Raw genomic sequence first — 16,166 nt, 5'->3', positions numbered from 1 at the left:
TAGCCATTGATATAGCTACTTGACAAAATGTAGATTGTAACCTCAAGAGCAAGAGAGGTGGCAGATGGAGTTCAACCTGGATAAATGCGAGGTGATGCATTTTGGAAGGTCGAATTTGAAAGCTGAGTACAGGATTAAGGATAGGATTCTTGGCAGTGTGGAGGAACAGAGGGATCTTGGTGTGCAGATACATAGATCCCTTAAAATGGCCACCCAAGTGGATAGGGTTGTTAAGAAAGCATATGGTGTTTTGGCTTTCATTAACAGGGGGATTGAGTTTAAGAGTCGTGAGATCTTGTTGCAGCTCTATAAAACTTTGGTTAGACCGCACTTGGAATACTGCGTCCAGTTCTGGTCGCCCTATTATAGGAAAGATGTGGATGCTCTGGAGACGGTTCAGAGGAGGTTTACCAGGATGCTGCCTGGACTGGAGGGCTTATCTTATGAAGAGAGGTTGACTGAGCTCGGTCTCTTTTCATTGGAGAAGAGGAGGAGGAGAGGGGACCTAATTGAGGTATACAAGATAATGAGAGGCATAGATAGAGTTGATGGCCAGAGACTATTTCCCATGGCAGAAATGGCTAGCACGAGGGGTCATAGTTTTAAGCTGGTTGGAGGAAAGTATAGAGGGGATGTCAGAGGCGGGTTCTTTACACAGAGAGTTGTGAGAGCATGGAATGCGTTGCCAGCAGCAGTTGTGGAAGCAAGTCATTGGGGTCATTTAAGAGACTGCTGGACATGCATATGGTCACAGAAATTTGAGCGTGCATACATGAGGATCAATGGTCGGCACAACATTGTGGGCTGAAGGGCCTGTTCTGTGCTGTACTGTTCTATGTTCAATGTTCTATGTTCTAATGAAGATTGGCAGCAGCAAACTAGCTGAGAATAGCGACGAGAGTGGGACTCAAACCCACGCATGCAGACCATAATGGATTAGCAGTCCATCGCCTTAACTTCTCGGCCATCTCGTCACGTGAGTTAAGTAGATGGCATGTGATCTTATTAAGACCTCATGTTTCTCTCATTGGAGTAAATTATGTTGAGCAGCTGGTATTTCTCCCTCATGTTTGTGAAATGATATTTAGTGGGGTATGATTTCCAGAGTATGGTACGAATTCTGGGTCACACACATTGCGACACACTGCTCTCATGAGTTGAACACAAATGAAGAGATTTCTCGATGACATGATTAAGTGGTTTCTGGGGAATGTGTATGGACGATATACTCTGAGGCCGGTGTGGACCTGCTGGGCCAAAGGACCTGTTTCCACACTGTTGGGTTCTATGATTCTGTGATCTATTGAATCGAATTTGACAAAGAATTGTAGCCGATTGAACGGAAAGCCTAGTGACAGCGGGAATGTGACATTGTCTGTGAGGAATTGTCTTTCAGATTCAGGACAAGTACACTCTGCTACTCCCAGAAGTGAGTACTGCGACCAGCTCTCTCCTCAACAGCTATTAATGGCTTGTAGCTATTTAAAGAGTGAACAATTTCAAAATGCAAATTGAGGCAAATCTGACAAATAAACTGCACAATGCAGAAACTGGTCTTTTGCCAAGACGTGCGCTGCGTGGAACATTGCTCTCTTGTAATTTTCCTGAGCCTGACGCTTCATGAATTACTGGCCTGTGCTAATGGGAGCTGCCCTGGGTGATTCTTGTTGTCACAACATCGGCATTGAACACACCTCTGTGAGCATGCTTTTTGGAATTTAATTTGATCCCTCATTGTCTTCCTTTCGCACATGTTATGGAGAAATAGAGCACCACAGTTAATGCCGTGACTCGGATTCGATCAAGAGCTGTTGCAGCTATATCATACAATAAGGACCATTATATGGTCACAACACCTCACAACGAATCCTCAGGGAACAGGAAATAAGTGCAGTTCCATAGAGTGTCACAGGAACAGCACCAGGCACACGACAGGAATACTTGCCAAACAGTGGACTGAGATGAAGGAACACACAGAGGGGAGAATCTTTGGAATTCTGATCCTCAGAAGTCGTAAGTGCTAAGTGTTAAATTTGTAAAAGGCTGTCATTGGTAGATTCTAACATTTTTTTTAAAAAGAATCAAAATCTCAGCAGATAGTGTAGAAAAGTATGGTTTTGAAGTCGGAGGCCATCCAAGATCACATTGAACTGTGAGGTGGGCTAGAAATACTGAGTGGCCGCATCATACTCCTACTTCTTACAGTTTAAAATGAAGACTTTCTGCATTATATTCACTTGGTGAATGTAGTTCATTGAAATGAGGAATTTTTTTTGCCGGAGTACTTTTTTGGGTACATTTTTCAATGAGCATTTGAGTTTTACAACAGTTATACCGGCAGTTTCCTCAGACAAGGAAGTGACTAAAGCTGCAGACGACCATGTAAACCCAATTCCCAGGCCTGGAATCAGAGAAACTCAATGCCACACTGTTCCATATGTTTGAATAAATCTGATTCTAACCCTTAATCCCGACCCCTGCATTTGCCTGATAAACGCTAAGCCACGTTTTTATTTCACAGAATCGTTGTCAATCTCCCTTAAAAATATTCACGAAAATCACAGGAGATATTGTGGCAATTTCCCAAGACTGGATAAAATGGAATGGAATGCTTGGTTAGGCTGGGATTGTTCTATTGGGCGAAGGAGGCTGGAGTTGGGGAGATTGAGAACCACACAATAATATTTATAAACATTCAATATTCCTAGGGACGCTGAAAGAGTAGAAATGGACAGGTGGTTTGCCTCAGTGTGAGATTCGTGGGTCAAAGGACTCAATCTCAGAACAAGGTGTTGCCCATTTAATTCCGAAACGAGGAGGAATCGTGTTAATCAGGACACAGTAATTGTCTGGAATTCTCTCTCTGAATTGTTGAGTATTTTCAAGTTGAGCTAGACAGATGTTTAATCAGGAAGGAGATCGGGGTCATTCACGTGGGGTAGGAGAATGGAGTTGAAGATTATCAGAGCAACCATGACAACATTGAATAGCGGAGCAGACTTGATGAGCCGACTGGCTTACTTCTGTTTCTGCATCGTTTGGCCTATGGTCCCATTGATCGAAAAACTTAAAATTATGAGGGAGTAGGATAAAGTAGCAGAAAAGGTCTATTTATTTGATCAGACAGATCAGTAACAAGCTTCATTTGCTGATGAAATACAAATGTACCGTGTCCTGGAGGCAACAAATGGCACTCTACACACCACAGATTTAAAAAATAACAGGAGGGAAAATTGTGTTCCTTTTTGCTTTTCCAGTTTAATCTGCAATTTGAACAAATCAAAGTGACAGATTGTAGTTCTTGATTTAGACTTTACAATCCAAGAATCTCTACTGACATAAACAGATGAGAATTGGGCGTCAAGTCCAATTTGTGCAAATGTGTGAGATACGAAGACGAATGACAACTGCAAGAATAACCTGAAACACAAATGACAGTGAGATTCAAACTCATGTGGGCAGTGCACAATGGATTAGCAACCCATTGCTTTAAACGCTTGGTCACGTCCTCACACGTGGAAAACAGTTGATATGTGATATCAACAAGATCTCATGGGAGGAAGATGGAGGATGAGAAATTTCCTCATCGGAATTGAATCCATTCCATTATGTTTCTGATTTTAGGGGAAGGATAAAATCAGTAAAATCTGAGAAAATACCACGCTTTTTTGAAACAGCAGTTGTGATTGCGTCATTCTGACTGAGAATTGTGTTATAACAAACCAAACAAGTAATTTTGTAGCATTCCCACCCACATTTAGCCTTGACTCATCATTTTTTCAATCGGTTTCTCCCTCAAGACTTGCATCCAATCCCAGCCCTTTCACTCCCCTCCCTCTGCATTTGTTTCCCACCTGAGAAATTCTGGACTATTCCAATTGGATGGAGAGGTCATCAGCTGGAAGATTAACTGTCAAGCTTATCCCACAAACACTGGTCGAATTGTTTTATTTTTCCTTAGAAGCCCTGCCCACTGTGACCATTCTCACAGCAGTAACACGGAGTCATTCCCCATCCGGAACATAAGCCCAGGGCACATTGAAGAAAGCACCTTACCCTTCCCACGTGACCCACCGGAAATGGAGATGGTAATGTGTGTACGGAGCTCCTCTCTGTCTCCAGTGACACAATCGGTGAGTGTGCATCCCTTCTCTGACGGTACAGAGGCGCGTGAAATGCTGAGGCTCTGATATCCAACCTAACCTAGCGCAGCTTTTATTGACAGTAAGTGGGGATTATTGGGTCATCAGGCTCTGGGAAATATCACACACACTGTAAATGTCGCAAACACACAGCTATCCAAACTTTTCCCTTTCACTCAATCCCTTTCTCACCAGGGCTGACACTGGTGTGATGGTCAGAATGGCCTTCTCCTTTTCTCTGTCACCATGGTTTGATCTGAATAGTGAAAATTATTCTGTACAATGAAGCAATGCAGCAGGGAGACAGCAGTGTATTGGTGATATATCTCGTAGTTATCACTGGGAACTGAGACAGGGCAGCTGCTGCAGTTTAAATTTAATGAATAAAGTCTGGAATGTTAACCGAATTTCAGGAACAAAGTCAGAGATAATGGGAACTGCTGATGCTGGAGAATTCCAAGATAACAAAATGTGAGGCTGGATGAACACAGCAGGCCAAGCAGCATCTCAGGAGCACAAAAGCTGTTGTGCTCCTGAGATGCTGCTTGGCCTGCTGTGTTCATCCAGCCTCACATTTTGTTATCTTATTCAGGAACAAAGTCCATGACTTTAATTTTCTAAAATCGCATTCATTCATGTCCCTTCAGGAGTGAAGTCGTTTCTAGTCTGGAGCACAAGTGACCCCCAGACCCACAACAATGTGACTTTTCCATAACTGCCCTCTGACATCAGGTCAATGTGAATTAAGGGATGAACAACAAATGATGCCCTGAGTAGCGATACCCACAACCCATGGGAGAATAAGGAAGAATAAAAACGCATTCACAATAGGGAAAATTGGGCCTTCTGTCAACATTGACTCAAATTCACCACATCGTCCAATCTAGATATAGACAAGGACACCCGCACCACAGAGAAACCAGGGAAACGTGCGGACCAAAGGATGGATTCAATTACCGACTGATGTGGAAACTCATTTACTCAGTCACATTGGGAGAGTTTGTTCACCAGTCCCATATGTGGGAAAGGATCAATCAGAAAGAAACAAACTCCGGAGACACTCAGAAGTTCATATTTGGTTATATTCTGTTGTTATTGCTGCTGCAAATCCCCAACTCAGGATGAACTATATCTGGATGCTTGTTTCTAGTGAAATTCTGAGGGTTACTCATGCTGAAATGTTATCTGTGATTTCTCTCCGTAGATGCTACCAGTTCTGCTGAGCCTTTTCCAGCAATTTCTGCTTTTTTGTTTGTTTCTGATTGACATCAACTAGAGTCCTTTAAGTTTTTTCTCCAATGGACTTGCACTTTTTTTTTATCCTTAATCATCATTAAAACCCATTTGTACGAACCATAATTTAGAAATTTGTAGATAACATGCTATAAACGATCATGTCTTTGGCCATGAGGAAGAAAACCATGGATTGCAGGGAGACATCAATCAGGTGGAAATAATAAAAAAGTGATGAATAGAATTCAACCAGAAAAGAGAATGATAATGAATTCAAGCAGCGTGAACAATGAAAAATGAGTATACTGAGTAGTGTAGAGGATCAAAGACACCTTACAGTGGGCTTTTACATGTTCCTGAAGGTGGTTGGACAAGGACATTGGATGATCGGGAGGGTTTTGGGAGACATTCTGTTCTTAATCACAGGGTGGAATATAAGACCAGGAGATGATGCTGGAGCTTCAACAACAACAATTTAGAGGACAGCTAGAGGACTCAGCACATGTCAGGTCACTGTATTAAACAACATTTTTTTAAAAAATGACAAAAGATATACAGCAAACAAGTGCTTTTTGGCCAATCAATTTCACTGCACCAGTCAATGAGGTCATTGCTGATACAGATCCAAATTTGGTGGGTATGCATCTTAGAAGGGAACTAACAGATGCTGACATTTCAAAGCATCTTCTACTGTTGTCCGCCCAGGTGGTACAGTTACAAGCCTTGGAAAGGTGCTCTCACTGGGGAGGGGTTTTGTAACTGCCGTGCATCTTTGTAGATGGTGCACTCTGCTGCCATTGTAATTCAGTGGTAAAGGGAGTAAATGCTGAAGGTACCGAATTGGGGCACCAGGACTGCATTGTGCTGGACGGTTTCGGCTTTCTTGAGTTTTAGAACAAAGAACAAAGAAAATTACAGCACAGGAACAGGCACCTCGGCCCTCCAAGAGCATGCCGATCCAGACCCTATATCTAAACCTGTTGCCTATTTTCCAATGATATGTATCCCTCTGCTCCCTGCCCATTCATGTATCTGTCTAGATCACCCTTAAATGATGGTATCGTGCCCACCTCTACCACCTCCGCTGGCAAAAATTTTGCAGATGACACTAAGATTGGTTGAGTAGCAGATAGTGAAGGGGACTGCTGGAGAATGCAGCAGAATGCATTCCAGGCACACACCACCCTCTGTGAAAAGAACTTTCCATGCATATCTCCCTTAAACTTTCCTCCTCTCACTTTGAACCCATGACCCCTAGTAATTGAGTCCCCCACTCTGGGGAGAAAGCTTCTTGCTATCCATCCTGTCGATACCTCTCATGATTTTGTAGACCTCACTCAGGTCCCCCTCAACCTCTGTCTTTCTCATGTAAATAATCCTAATCTACTCAAACTCTCTTCATAACTAGTGCCCTCCATGCCAGGCAACATCCTGGTGAACCTCCTCTGCACCCTCCCCAAAGCATCCACATCCTTTTGGTAATGTGGCGACCAGAAATGTACACAGTATTCCAATTGTGGTCGAACAAAAGTCCAACGCAACTGTAACATCACCTGCCAGCTCTTGTGCTCAGTACCACACCCGATTAAGGAAAGCATGCTGTCTGCCTTCTTAACCACTCTATCAGCCTGTGTTGTCATCTTCAGAGTACAATGGAAGTGACACCCAGATCTCTCTGTGCATCAAATTTCCCCAGGGCTCATCCATTTACCGTATAGTTCGTTCTTGAATTGGATCGTCCAATACACATCACCTCACATTTGCCTGGATTGATCTCCATCTGCCATTTCTCCGCCCAATTCTCCAATCTATCTATATTCTACTGCATTCTCCAGCAGTCCCCTTCACTATCTGCTACTCAACCAATCTTTGTGTCATCTGCAAACTTTTTAGCCAGACCATCTAGACCTTCCTCTAGATCATTTATTTTTGTTACAAACAACAGTGGTCCCAACACGGGTCCCTGTGGAACACCACTGGTCACAGTTCTCTATTTTGACCAACTCCCTTCCACTACAACTCTCGGTCTCCCTTTGCCCGGCCAATTCTCTATCCATCTAGCTACTACATTCTGGACCCCATGCAACTTCACTCTCTCCACCAGCCTATAATGCAGAACCTAATCAAACGCCTTTCCAAAGTCCATGTATATGACATCTACAGCCCTTCACTCACCTTTCAACTTTGTCACTTCCTCAAAGAATTCTATCAAGTTGGTAAGACATGACCTTCCTTGCAGAAAACCATGCCTCCTATCACTAACAAGCTCATTTTCTTCCAAATGTAAATAGATCCAATCTCTCAGTATCTTCTCCAGCAGCTTCGCCACCACTGACGTCAGGCTCACCGGCCTATAATTACCTGAATTATCCTTGCTACCCTTCTGAAACAACGGGACAGCATTAGCAATTCTCCAGTACTCTGGGACCTCACACGTTATCAACAATGCTGCAAAGATATCTGTTCAGGCCCCACCTATTTCACCTCTTGCTTCCCTGAGTAAACTGGGACACATCCTATCTGAACGTTTGTACTTGTCAACCCTAATGTCATTTAGAATACCCAACACTTCCCCCCTTGTTATACTGATTTGACCTAGAGCCATCAAACATCTATCCCTATCCTCAACATCTGTCATGTCCCTCTCCTCACTGAATACAGACGCAAAGTACTCATTAAGAATTTCACTCATTTTTTCTGACTCCTCTTTCACTTCTCTCCTTTGTCCTTGAGTGAGCCAATCCTTTCTCTAGTTACCCTCTTGCTCCTTAAGTATGAGTAAAAGTCTTGGGGATTTTCCTTAACACTGTTTGCCAAAGATATTTTATGACCCCTTTTAGCCCTCTTAATTCCTCGTTTCAGATTGGTCCTACCTTCCCGATATTCGTCCAAAGATTCATCTGTTTTCAGTTGCCTAAACCTTATGTATTCTTCCTTTTACCTCTTTGCAAGTCTCGCAAATTCACCTGTCATCCATGGTTCCCTAATCTTGCCCTCTCTATCCCTCATTTGCACCGGGATATATCTGTTCTGCACTCAACTCAACCTCTCTTAAAAAGTCTCCCACATATCAAATGTGGATTTAACCGTCAAACACCTGCTCCCAATCCACTTTCCCCAGCTGCTGATGAATTTCGTTATAGTTGGCATTCCCCTAATTCAAGACTCTTTCTTTAGGACCACTCTTGTCTTTGTCTATCAGCGTTCTAAAACTTGCAGAATTGTGAACACTATTCCCAAATTAAACCCAGACTGAAACGTACTCCACCTGGCCGGGCTCAGTCCCCAACATCGGGTCCAGTATGGCCCCTTGCCAAATTGGACTATTTTCGTGCTGCTCTAGAAAACCCTTCTGGATGCTCCTTACAAATTCTGCTCCATCTCAACCCCTAACACTAAGTTAATCCCAGTCAATGTTAGGAAGATTAAAATCTCCCACAACCACCTCCCAGTTGTTCCTCCATCTTTCCAGAATCTGTCCACATATTTGCGCCTCTATCTCACACTTGCAGTTGTGAGACCTGTAGTACAGCCTCAACATTGTTACTGCAACCTTCACCTTTCTGAGCTCTGCCCATATTGCCTCACTGCTTGAGTACTCCATGGTGCCCTCCTTCAGCACAGCTGTGACATCCTCTTTGACCAGTAATGCAACTCCTCCATTCCTTTTACCTCCCTCTCTATCCTGCCTGAAGTATCGATATTCTGGCATATTGAGTTATCAATCTTGCCTTTTCCTCAACCAAGGCTCAGTAATAGCAATAACATTGTATTCCCAGGTACTAATCCAAGCCCTAAATTCATGTGCCTTACTACTACACTTCTCACATTAAAACAAATGCACCTCAGGTCACCTGTCGCTTTGTGATCATCGTCGGTTCTCTGCCTGCTTTTCCAATTTGTTATAGTCCCATCACCCCCAGAAATTGTCCAAATGTCCCACAAATAAACGTCTCTCTCCGGAAACATGTCAAGCCATTCATTTATCCTGTCTATGCTTTCGTTTCTACTGATTAGCACATGGCTCTGGTAGCAATCCTGAGATTACTATCTCTGGGGTCCTACTTTTTAACTTGGCTTCTAACTCCCTAAATTTTTGTTGTAGGACCTCATCCCGTTTATTTTAACTTATATCATTGGTGCCTCTATTCACCACGACAGCTGCTGTTCATCCTTCCCCTTCAGAATGTCCTGCAGATGATCTGAGACATCCCTGCCCGTGCACCCAGGAGGCAACATACCATTCAGGAATTTTTTTTTCGACCACAGAACCGCCTATCTACTCCCCTTACAATCGAATCCCGTATGACTATAGCCCTTCCTTTTTCCCGTCCTGCTGTACAACAGAGCCAGCCACGGTGCCATGAACCTGGTTACTGCTCCCTTCCCCTGGTGAGCAACCTCCCCCAACAGTATCCAAAACAATATACCAGTTTTGGAGGGAGATGACCATAGGGGACACCCACTCTGCCTTCCTGCTATTTTTCTGCTTTTTGGTCACCCATTCCCTTTCTCCCTCAGCAATCCTAATCTGTGACGTGACCAGTTTGCTGAACATGCAATCCACGACATCCTCAGCATTGCGGATGCTCCAAAGTGAGCCCATTCACCGCTCCAGAGCTGTCATTCAATCTAAAATGGGCTCAAGCTGGACGCACGTCTTGCACGTGTAGGAGTCAGGGACCTCAGCCACGTCCCTGACCTCCCACATTGAGCAAGAGGCGTATAGCTTGGGTCTGTGATCTCCTGCCGTCTTTACTCTTAAACTTAACCTAGCCCTACTATAGTATCAAATACTAGATAAGCAAAATCAAAAAAGTACCAAATCACTTGACTTACCAGCACACGATAAATAAAAGAAACACAAAATCACTTACCTTATCAACATACCAGTCTTTTTCTTTTCATCATCAGAGGAAGGCTGGTGGTAGACACTAGCCACTGCCCAAATACAGCAGTTCACTCATGTTCCAAGACTGCAATTTGACCGCTTCTGCTCAGCTCCACTGCCGAAATGAAGAACTAACCTCCCGTCAGGTGAGGCGCCTGGTCCTCGATCTCACCACCCCTGCTTCAACTCCCGCGGCAGCTGCTGCTGAAATAAATGGATCTGGAGTTGAGGGTTGAGTTCAAAGACCGTTGCTTGGGAAATCAGTGGAGATGCGTTCACAGGTCGTTGCTAGGGAAACAGAGGGAGGATAAGTTCACGGGCCGTGGCTGTGAAAACAGTTTTGGAATGATTCATTCGATCTTGCTACGGACACAGCGTAGGTGAGATAATAGGCTGTTACTTGGAGTACATTTCGGGAATGGGTAAGAAGCTATTGCAAGGGGAACAGAGTAGAGATGTGTTCACAAGCCTTTGCTAGGGCCACAGAGTGGTGATGGGTTCACACATTGTTGCCGGGGAACAGAGTTGAGACGTGTTCACAGACCGTTGCCAGGAGAATAATCTAAGTAAGTGTTCACAGGACTTTGCTATAGGAACTGAGTTGGAAAGGGTTCACAGGTCATTTCTAGTCGAATGTGTGGAAATTGGTTAACATGCTTTTGCTGTGAGGGCATCATGTGGACAGGTTCATGGGACACTGCCAGTAGAAAAATGTGAGGATGTACTCACAGGCCAATGCTAGAAGTGGAGATGAGTTTCACAGGCCTTTGCTATTGGACTAGAGCAGGGATGGGTTCACAGGCCATCGTTAGTTTAAGAGAGTAAGACTGATTAATCGGCCATTACTAAGAGAAAAGAGGAAGGATCGATTCACAAGCTGTTGCTGTGAGAACAATATAGTGATGTTTCACTTGGGGCACCATGGGGATGTGTTCACTGCGATTGCTATGAGAAAAAAAATGGAGATGGGTAAGAGCCTGTTGCTAAGTGGACAGAGAGAGGATGGGTTCACAGGCCTTTGCTCGAGTAACAGAGTGGGGATGGGTTCACAGGCCTTTGCTAGGGTAACAAAGTGGGGATGGGTTCACAGGCCTTTGCTAGGGTAACAAAGTGGGGATGGGTTCACGGGTCAATGCTCAGGTAACAGTGTGAGTATTGGTTCACAGGCCAAGGTAAGGAGAAAAATGTGGGAATGGTTTGATAAGTCATTCCTCGGGCTATAACATAAGGATGGGTTCAAAGGCCATTGCTAGGAGAACAGATCAGGAACAGATTCACAGGGAGTTGCTTGGAGATCAGAGCGGGATGAGTTCACACACAGTTGTTTTGTTACAGAGTGGTAATGGGTTTACATTTCATTGCTATGGCAACAGAGTGAGGATGGTTTCACATGCTGGTGCTCGGCTGACAGAGGATTGGTTCACAGGCCACTGCAAGGGCTACAGTGCCAATGGTTTCACAGACCATTACAAACGGGACAGACTGGGATGGAATCGGAGTCAGTTGTCAGGACAACAGAGTGGGGATGGATTCCCAGGCGGTTGCTAGGAGATCAGAGTGGAGGTGAGTTCATAGGCTGTTTCTACGGAAATATAGTGAAGAAGCTTTTACAATTCATTTCTATGGCAACAGAGTGAGGACTGCTTTACAGGTCTTTGCGAGGGGAATAGAAAGACAATGGATTTACAGTTGTCTCATGCGGAACGTGCCAAGGAAGCGCTCTCTGGCTGTGCTAGGGCAACAAATTGATAATGGCTTCATAGGCTGTTGAAAGGAAATCAGAGTGAGGGTGGGCTCACAAGGTGCAGCAAGGTATCACACTGAGGAAGAGTTCTCTGGGCTGTGCTAGCACAACAGAGTGGACATGAGTTCACAGGCCGTTAATAGGTAGGATAGCCTGGGAATGGTTTAACACAGTGGATCAGAGGTTAGCACGGTTGCATCACAGCGTCAGGAACCCGTGTTCAATTAGACCGTCAGGCAACTGTCTATGTGGAGTTTGCACATTCTGCCTGTGTCTGCATGGGTTTACTCCGGGTGCTCCAGTTTTCTCCTATAGTCCAAAGATGTGCATTCCAGGTAGACTGGCCATGCAAAATTGCTCCGCCTTATTCAGTAATTACTTGTAGATGAGTACTGATTAGTTTTGTAGATTATTTGGGTTACAGGGAGATGTGTCTGTGTTGTCTGCGCTGAGGGTCAGTGTGGACTTGTTGGGCCAAAAGGCCTGTTTCCAAACTGTAGGGGTTCTATGAACGAAAATACTTGACTCTCCATGCAATTCATGCCTCACACAAATTTTTTAACTTTTGTAAAGTTGGTAGGGTGTGCAGATTGGAGGTGGATGAAGTCCAATGTGAAGAAATATAATGTCATATATTTTAATGGGATGAATGTACATTAACAATATAAAATAAATGATACAACTCTAAAGGGGTTGCAGGGACAGAATGACCTGAGTATAGAAATATGTGTGCGTAAGTCTTTGAATGTAGAAGGAGAGATTGAGACAGTACTAAATAGAGCCTGCAATGTTATGTGCTTTATTATTAGTGCCATTGAGTACAAGAGCAAGGATGTTCTTTTGAATTTCTCAATGTAATGGACAGAGTTTTGTTTCTCGGTTCCATTCAGAAACTTTAGGACTGCAGCAAAAGCAAACATCCAATTATCTAATTTGGTGGAAGCAGAGTCCCGGTTCAGTTACATGAAGATCCAGGACAGAAACTCACAGCCCTTAGCAGAGACCATCCACAAATTGAGTGACTGCCAGCCACGCTGCGGGACAATGTGCAATGGAGAGGATAGTCCGTCGTCCTGAGTCATGAGGAGAGAATGTTATGAACATCTACCCTGGACTAATGGTTGGATTTTCGAAGCTCCTCTTATCAGGTTTCAGAATGGGTGGAGGTGCACACAGCAAAACTCAAACCAAGTGAAATGGTTTTCGCAATGTATTGCTCCAAGGTGGAGATTAATTTTACAAAATATTTCACACTCCATAGAATAACCTCAGTTACATCACCTAATCCCCGAGGACTTCCTCAATTTTAAAGATTTTCGCTGACTCAGAATTTTTGATATCTTTCCAGCTGCAGGTGCCAGCAGATTGTAGCATTGAAAACAATAAGACTGTTTGAGAGCTAAGTATTTTTATTGATTCATTGATAAATTAGATATTTTATTGTTGTGCTCTGTTATCTTACAGATGTTCCATGTCTGAACATTCGGTGTGACATCTTTGCTATGGATTTGAATCCATGTTCATCTATTGCTCGTTTTCACTAATGTTTGATGACTAGCATGGGAATGATAGGCTGAGGGCACTCTTTCTGTGCTGTAAATCTATGTAACTCTCTATGTCTCTGTGGCATTATAATCTTCCCTTTTCTTGATCGCCGCTCTGTCTTTGTCTAATTTCCTCTTTCATTAACCATGTGTGTATTTTCGCTCTGCAGGCCAAGCACCGTCAGAGGAGCAGGAAAGCTGATGTTTCGGGCCTAGATCCTTCTTCAGAAATGGGGGAGTGGAAGGGGGATCTGAAATATATAGGGAGACCGGGGGAGGCAGATGGAAGATGAATAGCGCAGAAGATAGCTGGAGAGGAGACAGGGCGGTCAAAAAGGCGGTGTTGAAGCCTGTAAAGGTGAGTGTAGGTGGGGAGGTAGGGAGGAGATAGGTCAGCCAAGGGAGAAAAGATAGGTCATGGGGGCAGGATGAGGTTAGTATGTAGGAAATGAGGGTGGGGCTTGAGGTGAGAGGCGGGTAAGGATGAAAGGAGAGGTTAGTGAGGCTGGGACGAGCTGGGCTGGTTTTGGGATGCAGTCGGGGGTGGGGAGATTTTGAAGATTGTGAGACCCACATTGATACTATTAGGCTGCAGGATTCCCAAGTGGAATATGAGTTGCTGTTCCTGTAACCTTTGGGTAGCATTATTGTGGCACTGCAGGACGCCCAGGATGGACATGTCGTCTGCGGAATGGGAGGGGGAGTTGAAATGGTTCGCAATTGGGACGTACAGTTGTCTTGTGTTAACCGAGTGTAGGTGTTCTGCAAAGCGGTCCCCAATCCTCCGCCTGGTTTCCCCGATGTAGAGGAGGCCACAACGGGAGAAGCGGATGCAGTATACCACATTAGCAGATGTGCAGGTGAACATCTATTGAAGTGGAAACTCTTATTTGGGCCTGGAATGGGAGTGAGTGGGGAGGTGTAGGGGCAGGTATAGCACTTCCTGTGCTTACAGGGAAAAGTACTGGAGGGGATTGTGGAGCAGACAAGGGAGTCACGGGGAGACTGCTCCCTCTTGAAGGCAGATAAGGGTGAGGAGGGAAAAATGTCTTTGGTGGAGGGATTGGAATACAGATGGCAGAGGTGTCAGAGGATGATGCGTTGGATCCGGATGTTGGTGGGGTGGTATGTGAGGACAAGGGGGATTCTGTTTGGTTTTGTTTTATTACAAGGAGGGGGTGTGAGGGATGAGTTCCAGGAATTACGGGAGACACAGCCTAGGGTGTTCTCAACTACTGAATGGGGGAATTTGCGGTCCTTGAAAAACCAGGACATCTGAGATGTAAGGGAGTGGAATGACTCATTGGGAAGAGGGGATGACATTTTTGCAGGAAGGTGGGTGGGAGGAGATGTATTTTTGGTCGCTTTTTGGAGCCGGTGGTCTTGAAATGGATATCGGTTTCTAGGTGGTTTCCTGAGATGGAAACAGAGAGGTCCAGGATGGAGAGAAAGGTACGAGAGATGGTGCAGGTGAACTTAAGGTTGGGGTGGAATGTGTTGGTGAAGTGGATTAACTGTTCGGGCTCCTCATGGGAGCACGAGGCGGCGCTGATATAGTCATCAATGTAATGGAGGAAGAGGTGGGGTTTAGGGCCTTGAAGGTATGAAAGAGGGATTGTTCCACATAACCTACCGAGGCGGGCACAGCTTGGGCCCATGCAGGTACCCATGGCCACCCCCTTTGTCTGTAGAAGTGGGAGGAATTGAAAGAGAAGTTTTTGAGGGTGAGGACGAGTTCAGCTGTTCGGAAGTGGGTGTCGGTGGAGGGGCATTGGTTGAGCCTGCGGTACAGGAAGAAGCGGAGGGCCTTTAGGCCATTTGTATGTGGAATGCAGGTGTATAGGGACTGGACATCCAAGGTAAAGATGAGGTGTTGGGGATCGGGGAAGTGGAAGTTCTGGAGGAGTTGGAGGTCGTGGGTGGTGTCACGGGTGTAGGTAGGGAGTTCGTACTTTGACAAAACAGTCAATCTGTCTGCATGAAATTTAAACAGGGTTTGGTCGCTTATTGTTTGTTATCATCTAACTGGTGTGCTTTCTGTTTACTTTTTAATGCCTTGGTCAAGCATCTATTATCCACCCAGTTGGCAGTCATGTCATGCAGTATAAAATGTTTGTTCCTTTTTATTGTGAATGAATCAAAGATTGCAAGATAAAAAAAAGAAGCTATGATAAGATGTGACTTTTTTCACAATGTTGGACATTATTAAACTGCTGTACATTGCTGTAGTGAGGATCTCTCATAAAGCTACCGTACAAAGCCTTATAGATTATTATTGACGAACAATGTGTATTGTGATTAGTTAAGCCTTTCAATAAATACAAAGAGGAGGCCACTATGAACATCAGCCTCTCAGAGAAAACAAAGTATAGATCTGGATGAACACAACAGGCCAAGCAAAATCTTAGGAGCACAAATGCTGACGTGTCGGGCCTGGACCCCTTTCTGATGAAGGTTCGAGGCCCGAAATGTCAGCTTTTGTGCTCCTCCTTGGCCTGTTTTGTTCATCCAACTCCACACTTTGTTATCTCGGGTTCTCAGCAGTTTCCATTACCTCTGATAACTTTAACCTCTCAGAGAATGAGTTTTGTAATTGATAATCATTTACAAAG

General features: G+C 44.5%; 1 non-coding gene across 1 annotated transcript; it reads right to left on the bottom strand.

Annotated features, from left to right (window-relative positions):
- Positions 1-892: 892 nt before the first annotated feature.
- Positions 893-974, bottom strand: trnas-gcu (transfer RNA serine (anticodon GCU)). Its single transcript has one exon. It is a non-coding gene; the product is annotated as a tRNA-Ser (tRNA).
- Between the last annotated feature and the right edge of the window lie 15,192 nt (positions 975-16,166).

Source organism: Stegostoma tigrinum, chromosome 39 (genome assembly GCF_030684315.1).
Source record: "Stegostoma tigrinum isolate sSteTig4 chromosome 39, sSteTig4.hap1, whole genome shotgun sequence".
In the NCBI taxonomy this organism is placed as follows: Eukaryota; Metazoa; Chordata; class Chondrichthyes; order Orectolobiformes; family Stegostomatidae; genus Stegostoma; species Stegostoma tigrinum.
Note: the sequence above shows the minus strand (reverse complement) of the source record. Positions and strands in the feature narration are given on the sequence as shown.